At 35.9% G+C, this 13,949-nt stretch overlaps 1 protein-coding gene across 2 annotated transcripts in view; it reads left to right on the plus strand.

Annotated features, from left to right (window-relative positions):
• Positions 1-205: 205 nt before the first annotated feature.
• Positions 206-13,949, plus strand: part of LOC126367546 (5-hydroxytryptamine receptor) — a 49,108-nt gene continuing 35,364 nt past the window's right edge. For both annotated transcript variants that reach the window (XM_050011123.1, XM_050011125.1), the window contains exon 1: positions 206-512. The gene's annotated coding sequence lies outside the window, so the exon portion shown is untranslated. The remainder of the gene's footprint in view (positions 513-13,949) is intronic.

Below are 13,949 nucleotides of genomic sequence, written 5' to 3' on the forward strand. Positions count from 1 at the left end.
GAGGTACGCGTCATATTGAATTTCAGCTTTCACATGAGGTGCTCGAGCCGGCTTGCAGAGCAGAAAATGTTCCCGAGGATTTTGGAGGTTTCGCGGTGACGTCAGAGCGCGGGGCGAGGCGCGGGAGTGGCGCGCGCCGACCCCGCCCGCGCCGCCGCCGCCGCTGCTGCCGCCGCCGTAGCTGCCGCGATCTGTTGCGCGCCGAGCGCGGTCGTCGGCGCCACGCTCGACTCGCGCCGCCCGCCCTATACGCACGCCCGCGAAACGCGCCGTAAACAAATAAGTTGAAAAAAAAAAGACATTAAAGTGCAGCACTCCTAACTACTTCTTGAACTATCTACGATTTTTGTGTTATCCGTTTCTGTGACTTTGTTGACATTTTAAAGTGCAGTAGACGGTGGACCGGCCGGGGTAAACGGCCCGTCAGCCACCCACGGACTGTAGTACTTTGTAGTAAATCCCTGCCCGCCTGTCGCCGGGTAATGCACCGAGTTATCACCCCCTTTAGGAAGGTATGACCGTGCATGACTTCGATTATGTCACCCTTACAAGCCGTTATACTAATTGTTATGATACTTTGGATCTTTTACATCGCAATTATATCGTGCGTTTGCTTCTTTCCTACAATTTCCCAAACGAAGGGTCAGAAACTACAGACCAGTTAAAATAACCCTCCTCATCCCAAATAAGTACGCAAGTACCTCTGGACTGTTATTCAAGAGAGCCAGCTGAAACAATCGAAATAGAAAATGTGTAGGTCTATTTAACGCCGGTAGATAGGTTATTTGGAAAAAAATAAAATATTGGACACATCAACAATAAAAATAATAGTTTTTCAACCAATATTTGTTTATAACAGATGTTTACTAGTAAAATCGGACAGACACTATGACCGAGATCTGACCTTGTTTTGTAAAATAATACCCACTTATCAATTATCGTAGTCACAAGATATATTAAGGTATCTTCTTAACTAATATTAATTCTACGACAAATTCAATTTCAATTGGGAGTTTCCCCAAAGCAACATTATAAAATTATCTAATTATAAGATGAAATACTTTATCAAAATTCATTATTGATGATGATTACCCTCATAAAATTAATTTTCGAGCTAAACAACTCACAATACCTACTGTTACATATTTTCCTTTTCTTTAATTAACGATAAACTCAGACATCGGATTTACATAATAATAGCAACTAATTACTCTCATTACACGACGACAATCCTCAGAGAATATTTTGACAAATAAGTACTTCTTCATTTCTACAATAAGGCGAGAAAACGTCGAGAAATTTAATTAAAAATCGGAATGGAGAAAAATGCTTGAAGGAAATCGCTGAGCGCCTTCTGTATAGCAGACGGTGTCTGGGGTTTAACCATTTTAGATCTATATATTTCAAGCACTCGAGCACGTACTTAACTACCTATTCGCATCGGAGATAGAATTTTAAAAACCCGGTCACTTGAATCGTTTCTTGTCAATTAGACTATCCCGAAGGACTTTCTGATATCTCGATGTCAGAGATAAAATTCCACCAAACTCAATTATTTTAAATTGTTCGTTTTATAGCGCCAAAAGTAATCCCAATGAACGTAGACTACGAAAGTCTCAGATTATTTCCCAATCTCATAATGAGAGGAAGATCATTATTTCCCTGTATTTTGTTGCGTTTGTTTTTGTTTGTCGATTGAGCGCATTTGAGACGAGTACGAAAATCTTAAATTTACATTTTCCAAGCCAATTTAAAGTGCATCAACAAACTTGGAAAGCTCATTTACATGCATTGTCTGTTTGGTTTTTGATTGTTCCCAGACGTCACTTTACTAACATAATAGTGTATTTGGAAAAATTTAATGCTTGTTGGAACAACCCGAGGAATGCGTCCCTCAGTGACAGTTGATTTTTGCTGCCTTTCAAATGTGGCGCGAGGGAGTGCTCGTCTTTTGTCAGTTTTTCGCTTCGCGTCGTTCCCCGATGCGTGTTTCCGAGACATTATCTGCAGAAACACGTGAGCTCCGCCTCTCCGGTCTTATCACGGGCTCGATACGTGGAAACCTGTCTTCAGCTTAACCTCCTTACCCTCGTCTGGCGACTGAACGCAAACATTGACCGAGATTTCCTTTTATGCGTCCCTATTTGTTTTATCTACGGCGTACAGGACCGTCAGTACCCACTAACACCTCTCTTTACATGAAACATAACCGATATCTCGAATTGCGGTTGACTATATTCGGGAACGGCTGCTGCGGTTGAGCGTTGACTTGGTGGACACTGAATATGTTTGTTCAACTTGACCTATTTAGGAAAAACGTAAGCATATCACCTCTATTATCCATATTTCAGATATTCTAAATTTTTAACGGTGTCCCTTTTGATATAAGCGTTACTGGTTTTGCATAACGTTTCATTGAAAAATTAAATTTTCTCCCTCCTTTTGTAATATTCGCCTTCATTTATAATAGCATTGTGGGCTTTTCACAGCGGTAAATTTAACAGAAAATAAATATACTTACTGATGTTTTGAAGCAGGTTACCATTTAAATATTGTATATTCTTTTCACTTGAAGAGTACAATGGGTAATAAAATAAGTGAATGTATTTTCTTTTACAAATTTGTACATAATTTCAAACTATTTTCAACAATTTTCTAAATACAAAACGTTTACAAAACAGCTCTACATGACCGACAATAATATAGATCTTACTTACGTTGTTGTATTGATTTAGGAACCACAAGTATGCTCGGGTCAACACTTCATCGAAGCGAGTCTAAATAGTTATTATCAACTAAATCTCTATCTATACTGTTGTGTATATATATATTTTTTAAACGGTTTTATATGTAGATATAATTATTATAATGGATTTAATATATTGCACCTCTTTTTATTCTTCCGCAGTTACTCTAATACTACCTCTGGGTTGGCTGGAAGAGATCTCTCTTAGAGATAACTCCACCCTTGTAAACGTCCATTTCTTGTTTGTGATGTAACTAGTTGTTAAGTGCAATAAAGTATATTATACTATTATGAATTTGTATTAGTATTGCATAAGATGAAGATAAACAGCCTATATACGTCCCACTGCTGGGCACAGGTCTCCCCTCAATCAACCGGATGGGGTATGGAGTTTACTCTACCACGCTGGTCCACTGCGGGTTGGTAGAGGTACTTTTACGGCTAATAGCCGGGACCAGCGGCTTAACGTGCCCTCTGAAGCAGGTAATTATCTTACTTTTTCGGACAATCTGGTGATTCAAGTCTGTATACTCCTTACCAAACAAAGGACAGTCTCACAAAGTGATTTCGACAATGTCCCCATCGGAAATCGAACCCGGACGTCCAGATCGTGAGCCTAACGCTCTCATGGTACACGCTCTAATTGGCCAATAGACCACAGACGCTGCTACATACCACCACGGAATAGAAGAAAGAGGTTGGAAGGGCCAAGTGTAATACATGTATGAGCAAATACTTCATACTTCAACATTACACTCCACTCGTCCGCAAACTTTATGACGCACAGAAGTTCACGATTGTATCTTGAAAGATCATCTTGTGCATTGTAACCTGCAGCTTGAGGAGCTCGGTGGCGCAGCGGTAAACGAGCTCGGTCTGCGATTGTTGAAGTTAAGCAACTTTCGCAAAGGCCGGTCATAGGATGGGTGACTACAAAAAAAGTTTTAATCTTGAGCTCCTCCATGCTTCGGAAGGCACGTTAAGCCGTTGGTCCCGGGTGCATTAGCAGTCGTTAATAACCATCAATCCGCACTGGGCCCGCGTGATGGTTTAAGGCCCGATCTCCCTATCCATCCATAGGGAAGGCCCGTGCCCCAGCAGTGGGGACGTTAATGGGCTGATGATGATGACGATCGGCTATTTATCAAAAAATATTTTGTATGCAGTATCTTACGAAAAGCAAAATATACATTGACGTTAAAGTGGCTATGGAATTTGACAAACCGTAGAGATATCGTAGTTATCTGTCTGCAGGAGTAGTAGTAAAAGATAGTGGGGTCTATCAAAATGCGTGATAGCCTTTTCAACCTCTTTCGTCTATTCCGTGCATACCACACAAAGAACCTAAATCTTTCCACAACTGCGAGGTTCAAACCGTGGGGGTAGTTGATAAGTAACTTTCTACAGAATCTTCATGGTCACGCATATTTGCTTCACCCTTAATTAAGTATATAATAATAATAAAATAACCAACACTTTATTGCACAAACAGAAAATACAAAATTATAAAACAAAATAGAAATAGAAAGACACTAATATTACACTTTATTGCCCAAAAGGAACTTAAGTAAGAAAAACTCACAGTAAATTGTACACAATACTTAAAAAGTAAAAAATAATTATTTTATACATTATTTTATATATACATTATATTTTTGAATAATTATGTAAGTACCCGAGCAATGAGAAAATAGGTAATTATCACGTTCAATAAGTATAACGTAATCTGGAGAACGTAACCTGGAGAAAGTAGCCTGAAGAACGTAGCCTGGAGAACATAGCCTAGAGAACGTAGTTCATTGCGGAAATGATGTAGTTTTATAAGTAATACAAATGCACTTATAAAGCTTGAGTCACCTGTACATAATGATGTAAACATATTGGATTTCATTACTCGTAGTGGTGTGTATTACGTAGGTACGTACTGTCGCAATTATTACGAGATTCATCTGACATATTGGTGTCTCTTTACTTTTATTATACCATAATAGTCGTTAGTCAATCTAGATTCGAGTAGGTTTAGAACCCCCACCAAATATAGGATGACCTTAGTTTTAACCGACATTAAAAAAGAAGTAGGTTATTTATTTATTTATTCGATTTAAGCAAGTATGATTTATATACCTTAACCTAAGAATTATACCTTAACCTAAAAATAATTAAAATAAACTATTCAGGGAATTTATTATTCGTCTTCGCCTTCCTGATGCATCGCAACACCATTCCCTCTATTCATTACTACACACATAAACACAGTCTCATATTATGAGTCTCATAAAAGTAACGGACTACGCTTAAACGGAACATGCTTACTTAGTTTTAGACTAATATATCAGATCAATTGGCAACAAATTGTTTTTATATTCGCTAAAATGTATATATATATATATATATATATATATTTATATTTATATTATTGTTAAGTTTAGTGTCATTTAAATGAGACTTCACATAACGATTCCCGAGGTATTCATAATTGGATCCTTAGCCCGGTGCATAGGGCGGGCGCTATTGATGCACTCCTGCACATTAAAATGTCGGCGCGGCCATTCTTATGCCGCCATTCAGCTTTATAGCGGACCTTCCGGTCGTACTTCATTCGTATGACTAACCTAATTCTCAGGTTCCTTGAATATACGTTCTAGACGACAATGCAGTTTGCTGAGATTTATAAAATAGATATATAGATAAAATCTTTATTTAAGTTTAAGACAGTACGCAAGTTCTAAATATTAAAATTTAAACATATTTTAAATCTTTTATCGTGTTTTACCAACCTCATCTACCCTGGTGTCAGGGTTATTATTGAGCCGCCAAAGGCCTCTGACATGTCTCATGTAACGACTACTTACTTACATCAGTAAATAGTAACCGGGACCAACGGCTTAACGTGCCTTCCGAATGGATCATCTTACTTTTTGGACAATCAGGTGATCAGCCTGTAATATCCTAACCAAACTGGGGATCACAAAGTAATTTTTGTGATATATCCCCACCGGGATTCGAACCCGGGACCTCCGGATCGTGAGCCTAACGCTCAACCACTGGACCAAGGAGGATCCCTCTGCTGGGTTAGATGCCTTTCCAAAAAAATAAAAAGTAACTCGTGGCTATACATGGCAGATAGAATGTGTTCTTCAACTGGTTTTCGTTCCAGACATGTAGCAAACATTTTCTATGTAGGTATATGTGCTTGTAGAACCTATAGACCATTTTCGCAAACGCACACCTGGGAATGGAATACATATTACAATAATATTATGAACAAACTGTAAACAAACATTATTAAAGGAAGTAGGTACCCATATCAACTATTAACAATAGCAGAATATGAAAAAGCAAGTGGAATACCACTTCCATAGCACAATACCTGCCTCTTTGTTAGACACAAACTGCGTACTGTCAACCAAAACATACTTTTTGTAATGTATTCCTTACGAGGCAAGATAAGAATAAATTCTGCGACCACAAAAGGGAAGGTGAATGAATGAAACAAAATATAAAGGGAAGAAAATCATGAATCTTCATGCAATGTTTTTCTCCGTAAACTATAAAAAGAGAAACTTTGGCCTGACATTTCTGTGAAGTTTTGTAAACCGCTAAAGTTTCCGAAAAGTGACTATGTTGCGACAAGAAAATCATGAAATTTTCATGGGCACTTCATGGTCCACCAGTTTTCATTTTCATTATGTAGCTTTTACTTTATGTAGCTCGGTTTTACCCGCAGTATTATTTATGATGGACATGTCTGTGGTATTCTGTGTTAATGGCATTCGCTGCTTCTATTAGTCGAGAGATACCGCGTCCGTACATTAGCAATAAATCTCTTTTGATTTTTTTTATATAAATCGCGCGGCGCGGTACCCGTGCCCGGGCGATGAAGTGTTAAATTCATTCCATACATAATCCGGAATGAAAAGAATAATTTAGAATATTAATATATTAAAAAAGGACTTATCACGCTTTATCATTAGGTCCTTTTGTAATAAAATACACTCGTGTAACATGAATGTATTTATGATTGTCTTGGTGTGTAGTAATTTTATCGTAACTAAGTAAAAGTTGCTGCAATCTGAGGTATATCCTATCATTAGAGATGATGAGAGTGAGATATAAATTTATGGTGATTATTCTTCATTTGTGTGTTATCACATTGTTAATAGATGTAATTTAGCAACAATCTTCTTACATTATTTATTAGAAATAATTTTATAGATATACCTTTGAAAAATATTAAAATGAGTATCTATTTATGTATTTTATTTAACTTTTTTTTAACTTACTTTACAAAACAATGTCAAACAAAAATCACCAAACAATCTATATTATACAATTATATTTTTTATTTAACGCGTTATATGTGGCGTGTGATTAAAAACAAAACTAATTTGGACCGAACCGTAACCGGATACGATCCGTGGACTCACAACAACAACGTCAAAGAGGAGGAAGTCAAATAGTCGATTGATCTTTTCGGAGAAGTATTAACGTACTAACCTATATGGGTACTCACCCAGCTAATCTGTTTTCGACAAATAAATTAAATGTGCTGTATTTACTTCTTTTATTAATGGACTGTGAAAGATTTTGGTCGATAAACAAACATATTGCGACTTAGGCATAGAATAAGGAATAATACTACGACGGCTTAGCGTTCGTCTGGTTTATTTTGGGATCAAGATCCATTCTAAATTGGAAATTCACACTAAAGCTTTGTATTTTTAAACATTAAAGATAAACCCTCCTGTTGTGTATATTCAGAAGACAACCTGCAGCTACTTGTGACACGAATCTAAGCTCGAACAATGCGTCGTGCCCTACTTACAATTTAAACAAAGACCTCACACTTCCATAGAACAGTTTGGTAATAAATTTATTTCTTAATACCAAACGGGAAGCTGATTCAAATATCGGCGACGTCCGGAAACACGACTTGATTTATTATCCTAGCAGGCAGTTTGTAAACTGTCACCCTAGCAGTAGGGTAACACAAATAATACAATGTATATTTATCAAACTATTTATTTTGTACTGTATTTTACTGTCTCTATACAGTATTAAATAGTTTGTGTGTGTTTGAAATCAGAACAAACTCAAATAATAATTTCGGGATTGGGGATGCTCTTTGATAGATGTATTCAGCGAATATTATAATATGAACTGTAGTACAGCTATGATGTACTCCTGTCACGTTAGGGTTGGTACAGCCGTGTTCTATAATCTCTTTTACTTACTTTTCCTATCGTTCAGTAGAGTTTTTTTTATGGTTTTAACTCACTTATATTCCATATTATATTCCTATGACTGGTAAAAGTTTTTAGTTAGGTACCCATAAAATGAATAAAGTATAATAGATAGGTACCTATGACTTCGATTTATTCTTCGTTCGTCCTGACGTTTAGTCCCGCATTCAAAAAAAATCGTCCCATAACATTATTGAAGTTGTGCTTCGTTCCAAATCACAAATACTTTCAAGTTACAATCAACAAAATAAATTAAAAAATACTACTACTAAATAAAAAAAAAGTATTATAAAAAATATTACAATATTAGGTATTTATTACTTTTTATGACACAGATTTTGAAGTAGGTTTAATTGTTTTAATTACTTAGTTATTTGCTGATTGTACAAAATGGTAAGTTAACCTTTGGCATATAAAAAAATTAGGCCGGTGAAGGAATATAAAATAGGACGAAGCGGGAATAAAATCATTAAAATTATATTTTGGGACGAAAGAAGCATATTGTTTGGGTTTTTTAATGTAAGGAATCATTATCTTTAAATCTACATGTAAATTTGCACCGACGGGTCAAGTTTTACATTAACTCTTTTTATCTAGCTAAAATTAAAATTCTTAGTCTTCGCGGCTAAATTAACAAATACTTGGGAATTTTTAACGCCTTTAACTTTGTCGTCAAGTCTATTAATTAGCAAAATCGTTTAAGAAAAACTTCTTATATACTTTCTCGTCTACTCTGTCCGCATCATCCCGAAACTGAAAGCCATTCAACCGAAGAATGAAAGGAAATTCTTTAGAAACTTTTTTAGAAAGTTTTCCATCTGCACTTGCTACTTGTAATCAACATTTTTTTAGTTTACTGAAAAATATTGGGAAACGGATTGAAAAGTTTTATTTGAACAATTGATATGCATAAACCTAGTATCTAAATAACGTATTACTGTGTGAAACACTGTTTTGTTGTAATTTTTTTCTGGAGTAACAAATATTTATACATATAAATAAAACAATGTCTCAAAATGAGCTAATTTTACAAATTAGCTAGTTCGAGCGTCATGGGTAGTCAAGCCAGTCAATAACATGGGCAAAAAACAATAAGATGTTCCTTCCAATAGCTGCCACACAATGGCGTCTATCTTCTGGCGTAAGCGGCAAAATTTCAGTCTCGGTAAACAAAAGAAAACCTAATGTATTAACGGCCTCCGTGGTCCAGTGGTCGAGCGTTGTGCTCACGATCCGGAGGTCCCGGATTCGAACCCCCGTGGGACAAATCACAAAAAACTCTTTGTGATCCCTAGTTTGGTTAGAACATTGCAGGACTTGCAGGCTGATCACCTGATTGTCCAGAAGTAAGATGATCCGTGCTTCGGAAGGCACGTTAATCCATTGGTCTCGCTTACTACTTTCTGATAAAGTACGTAGTCGTTACTTGAGTCACGTCAGAGGCTTTGGCGGCTCAATAATAATCCTGACACCAGGGTTGATGAGTTTGGTCATCCACCTCATAATCCACACGATAAGAAGAAGACCTAATGTATTCCAAACAATTTAACACCGTTTTTTTTTTCAATATTATTATACTGAATTAATGAGAACATAATATGTTTAAAGTCGTTACGTATTGAAACTTCGGACGCTTCTAGTACTAAAGAGTTGTTTTTCGATGAGTCTCTTGACTGACATATGGCCGTCTAATAATAATCACCTACTGGACGGAAATCAGTGGAATGCCGAAACGTCAACACGAGAATGCGTAATCACTCCATCTAATAGTCATTGGCTTTTAGGACGCTTTGAAATATCATGTTATCTGTGTGGCCTGGAATACCACTGGCATATCTCCGTAGATTGATTATGCGTTTGAGTTTATAGATATATATTATAGCCCGCTCATAACGAATTATTGCGTTGACAGCCGCAACTCGACTCTTTTACTTAACAAATTCTCCATTTATACTAAATACGTTAACTAACTCGCAGTCAGCAAAAGTAAAGTCTTCCGACTCTAAAAATCTGGCTTGAAATATTCGCTGCCATGTAAGTACCTAATGCTTAAGTTGAACATTTTCCTTCGCGCTCACTTTGTAACTTGGTAACGTATAGGTAGAAAGTTGGTAACCATAATGGAGTGTGGTACCAGCATCAATCACTTGTCGGTTTGTTGGCAACATCTGCGGGGTATTAAACCGGCTGCCTAGGCCCGCGCTATTTGTAACCCATTCTAATGAAACTCTTGATAAATGCGACAACAACGAGAGCCGACTTCTTTTTTCAAGAACTGGGAATGTGGGAACATATTTTCACGTTTAAAAGATTCAATCTTGGAGCAGAAGGATAGTAATAATACCAGGTAAGTAAGCGTGAACTATTTTATGTCACATTTTCACTTACCATAAGATGAGATTGTGGTCAAACGCAAATTAATTAACGATAAAAAAACCAAGCGGATGTTTCAAAAATTTTCCATTTCACAAAGCGTGTATTCGTGTTCCATGCCGTGTTCCGCCATATTTAACCAAACAATGGCGGCCGAATTTCACTGTATGAATTAAAAATTCGCGCGATTTTTTGTTATATTTTTTTACTCATTCTGATAAATTTCAGAGCAAAAATGTGGATGAATGAAATTGCAAACGCAAACGTCCAGTAATCAATCAGACTTGAAAGTCCAGACGGACGACATTTTTATAGATATATTTTTAATCTCGATTTTCTTTTTCCATAGTTTTTTCGTCTCGGATACCTACACATATTTGTTAGCTCTCTAAAAAGTGTTACAAAACAGCGTAGAGCGAGTTGAAAAGTATACATGTTGCATCTATCTGCATTTTGATTTAATCGGAAGCAAAGCTATTTTTTTAAATATGTCTGATCATGTCGATGGATATACATAAACTCACACAACTTTACTTTAAATCCGTCGTTAACATAAGCAAATTTAATATTATAAGAAACAATTATTATACAATACTACAATTACTATAAAAAACTACTGAAACTTTTCTGTTCGTTTCATTTCCACACATCAAAACAAAATAAAATATGTCCGCTTTTGGCGGGAATTTATTACTTTTTGATAAATAATTATAACCTACACAAAAAACAAGACTAATTGATTTGATGATTAAAACAATCACAAGGTGAACTGATATAAAACAGGTCGAATCAAAAACAGGCTACGTCAAAATGAAGGTAGGTATATTATGATATTAATCTTATCAATGAAAGTAAAAAGGCCGCCGCCGCTATCAATGCATTAGTTATTATATATAGCATTAAGTACAACTGAAACGCATAAAGCCCAACATAAAACTAAGCATTTAGCCATTATAGAAACTGTAAAATATATTTGACATTTGTGTTCAGAAACATCTGGGACGCGTTCGTTTTCCATTCGATTTTTACCCATCAGCCATTTATAGTCCTGACACCAGATGTACCGGGCATACTTAAATATTCTGATTAAATAGCCCGGGAATTCGGATATTACCGACCCATGTTGGGAAAGAATTTGTTTGCACGCGCCGCACCGCCGACATTTTCACCTAGGGGCCTTTTTCATTTTGTTTCGCCTCGTTCGCGGAGAATTTCGAGTTGTCCTTTGTTTTCCAGTGAAGGAACAAAGTCGTTTTAATTTACTGCAAGGCTTCTGTCGAGTCTCTGTAGACTAGTTCTATACCTGAACCTCAAAGTGCCTTATACTTCACGTCCCTAACCTCTTCACTTACTACCAAGGCTGTGCTAAAACGTATTCACCGTAAAAAAGGTGAGCAAAGTAACAAGACTCTTCGGTTTTACTACCTTCAGATGTGTTCCTTAAGGTACCATATCAATTTAAGATCTACCTGTAGATACTTAAATTTATTTCGTCCGCCATGTTGAATTTTACATAGAAAACGTATTAGAAAGTCTATTATTACCAGGTAAAATGCATTAAAATGTAGCGTTGTCAAGTTGTAAGCACACACATTTTAAATAACTTTGTTAGATATCCGTTCTTATCAGTAGTTTCAATGGCAATGACTGCTTTTTTAAATTGTATCAATCATTATGAAAACGACAGGTACGTAAATCTACCTATCTATATTTACAGTTCCGCGAAGAAAAAGCCTCACATTTTTCGCGAAAGCGTATTTGGTTAAGAGCTTTTTAATAAAAGACGTCCGCTATAATAAGTAAGTTTGCGAAGTGGATCCGATCCGTTCGCGGTTCACCTTGAAAGGTTTTGTAGGAATACATCATGCATAATGGAGGTGTGGCAGGTGATGATCGATACCGATCGTCTTCAATCTCTCCACGTATCATCATATTACGTGGAAGTTGCCAAGTGTTTGTGACACTCACTTTCTTTTAAGGTTACTTCGTAAGGGAATAACAACTATTTCATTTAAAAGTTTTTTAAGTACTTGAAACAATACACGCATGACCACGGCGATTCGACTGTACTTTTTTTTCAAGGCCTATCACAATTGAAAGTTAATCTATGTTTTATAAATCATTGATGTATAATGTTACTATAGATAAATATATAAATTACAAAGTGGGATGTGTAGAATATGTCTTTCATAATGTTATTCGAAATAATATTGTACCCATGTATAAGTTTTCCAGTCTCGAGACTTATATTCATGCCTAATTCGTTTACACTTTACACACTACACATGCACTTACACACAACTCACACACATACATATTTATCACACAGTTAACTTTATCGAATTCTAAAGAAACAAAAGCGTCTAGAAAATTGTTCAGTAACAATATCCCTTATTTCACTTGGTATAGTTGTAAAAGTGTCTTAAGAAAATGTCCAACTTACATTAAGTTTACAAGACAAACTGTTTGAAGTAGAGCAACTGCATAATATATTATATAATATATTATGAACCGTCCTGTGTGTCACACAAAGACTAAAGAAAATGAATGTTATATTTTTTAAAACAAAGGTAAAAGAAAAAGTAGCTTTTGCAGGAATCGATTGAGTGTGAAACTTTTTGTAACTTTATTTTCATGGTGTACCTTATCAGGTCTGTGATGGATGTTTTATCTTAATGCCTCGTTCACAGTATTACACATATTTTGAGTCGCCGATCTCGATTTAAGTTACTTACAAAACAACCGAGTGAAAATGCGTACGAAATAATTCGCGAAACATTTCTTAAGCTTATAAGACACGTCGCGTAACATACAAGGCAAATGTATGTACAAATTGAGTACTTTATACGACTTGCGAATCTGTTAACCCCAGCTGGGATTACGGAGCTTGTTTATGGTTAAAGAAGAGAATATTATGAACAAAATGACTAAATTGTTAACCGATACTTTTCAATCAATATAAAAAAAATATAAGCGATCTAGTAACAAATTACACAGCTTATAATCTATGTTAAGCAAAAAATTACGTACCGCGTATAATAAATGTAATTATAAGGTTTGAATGAAGGCAAATCGAGACAGTTAATTAATTGTGACCTAGACATGTCACTGGCGAGCAAACACCGCTTCAGACAGACGCCGATTGATAAATATACTCTAATTTACGCACAAATTGGCAAAAAAGATACACCGCTTGGAGCAATTTATTATAACGGCAGGACCTAACTTAATAAAGTTTCTATATTTTGCGTCTATCGTGCAATATTTTTATGATTTTTTAGGAAACAGACTCATAAACCTGCTGCGAGCTCATTTTGAATCTCATTGCGGCGGATATACTTATATGTATTCCGTGTTTTATATATATATGTGTATAGTTATTTATTATATGTTCTTTAGATTATGGTTAGTTACAATTTTGTAAATGTGTATTATATATTATTGAGTATTTATTAATATATCTATAGAGTATTTATTGTATATATTAACTTCAATTTACTTTTATTTATTTCTTGTTGTACCTTCCCGCATCCAAGTATAGTAAATTTTTGTTTCCTGGTAGCAGTTGCTTGGAAGAAATTGCTCAA

This window comes from Pectinophora gossypiella, chromosome 6, assembly GCF_024362695.1.
Source record: "Pectinophora gossypiella chromosome 6, ilPecGoss1.1, whole genome shotgun sequence".
Classification (NCBI taxonomy): domain Eukaryota; kingdom Metazoa; phylum Arthropoda; class Insecta; order Lepidoptera; family Gelechiidae; genus Pectinophora; species Pectinophora gossypiella.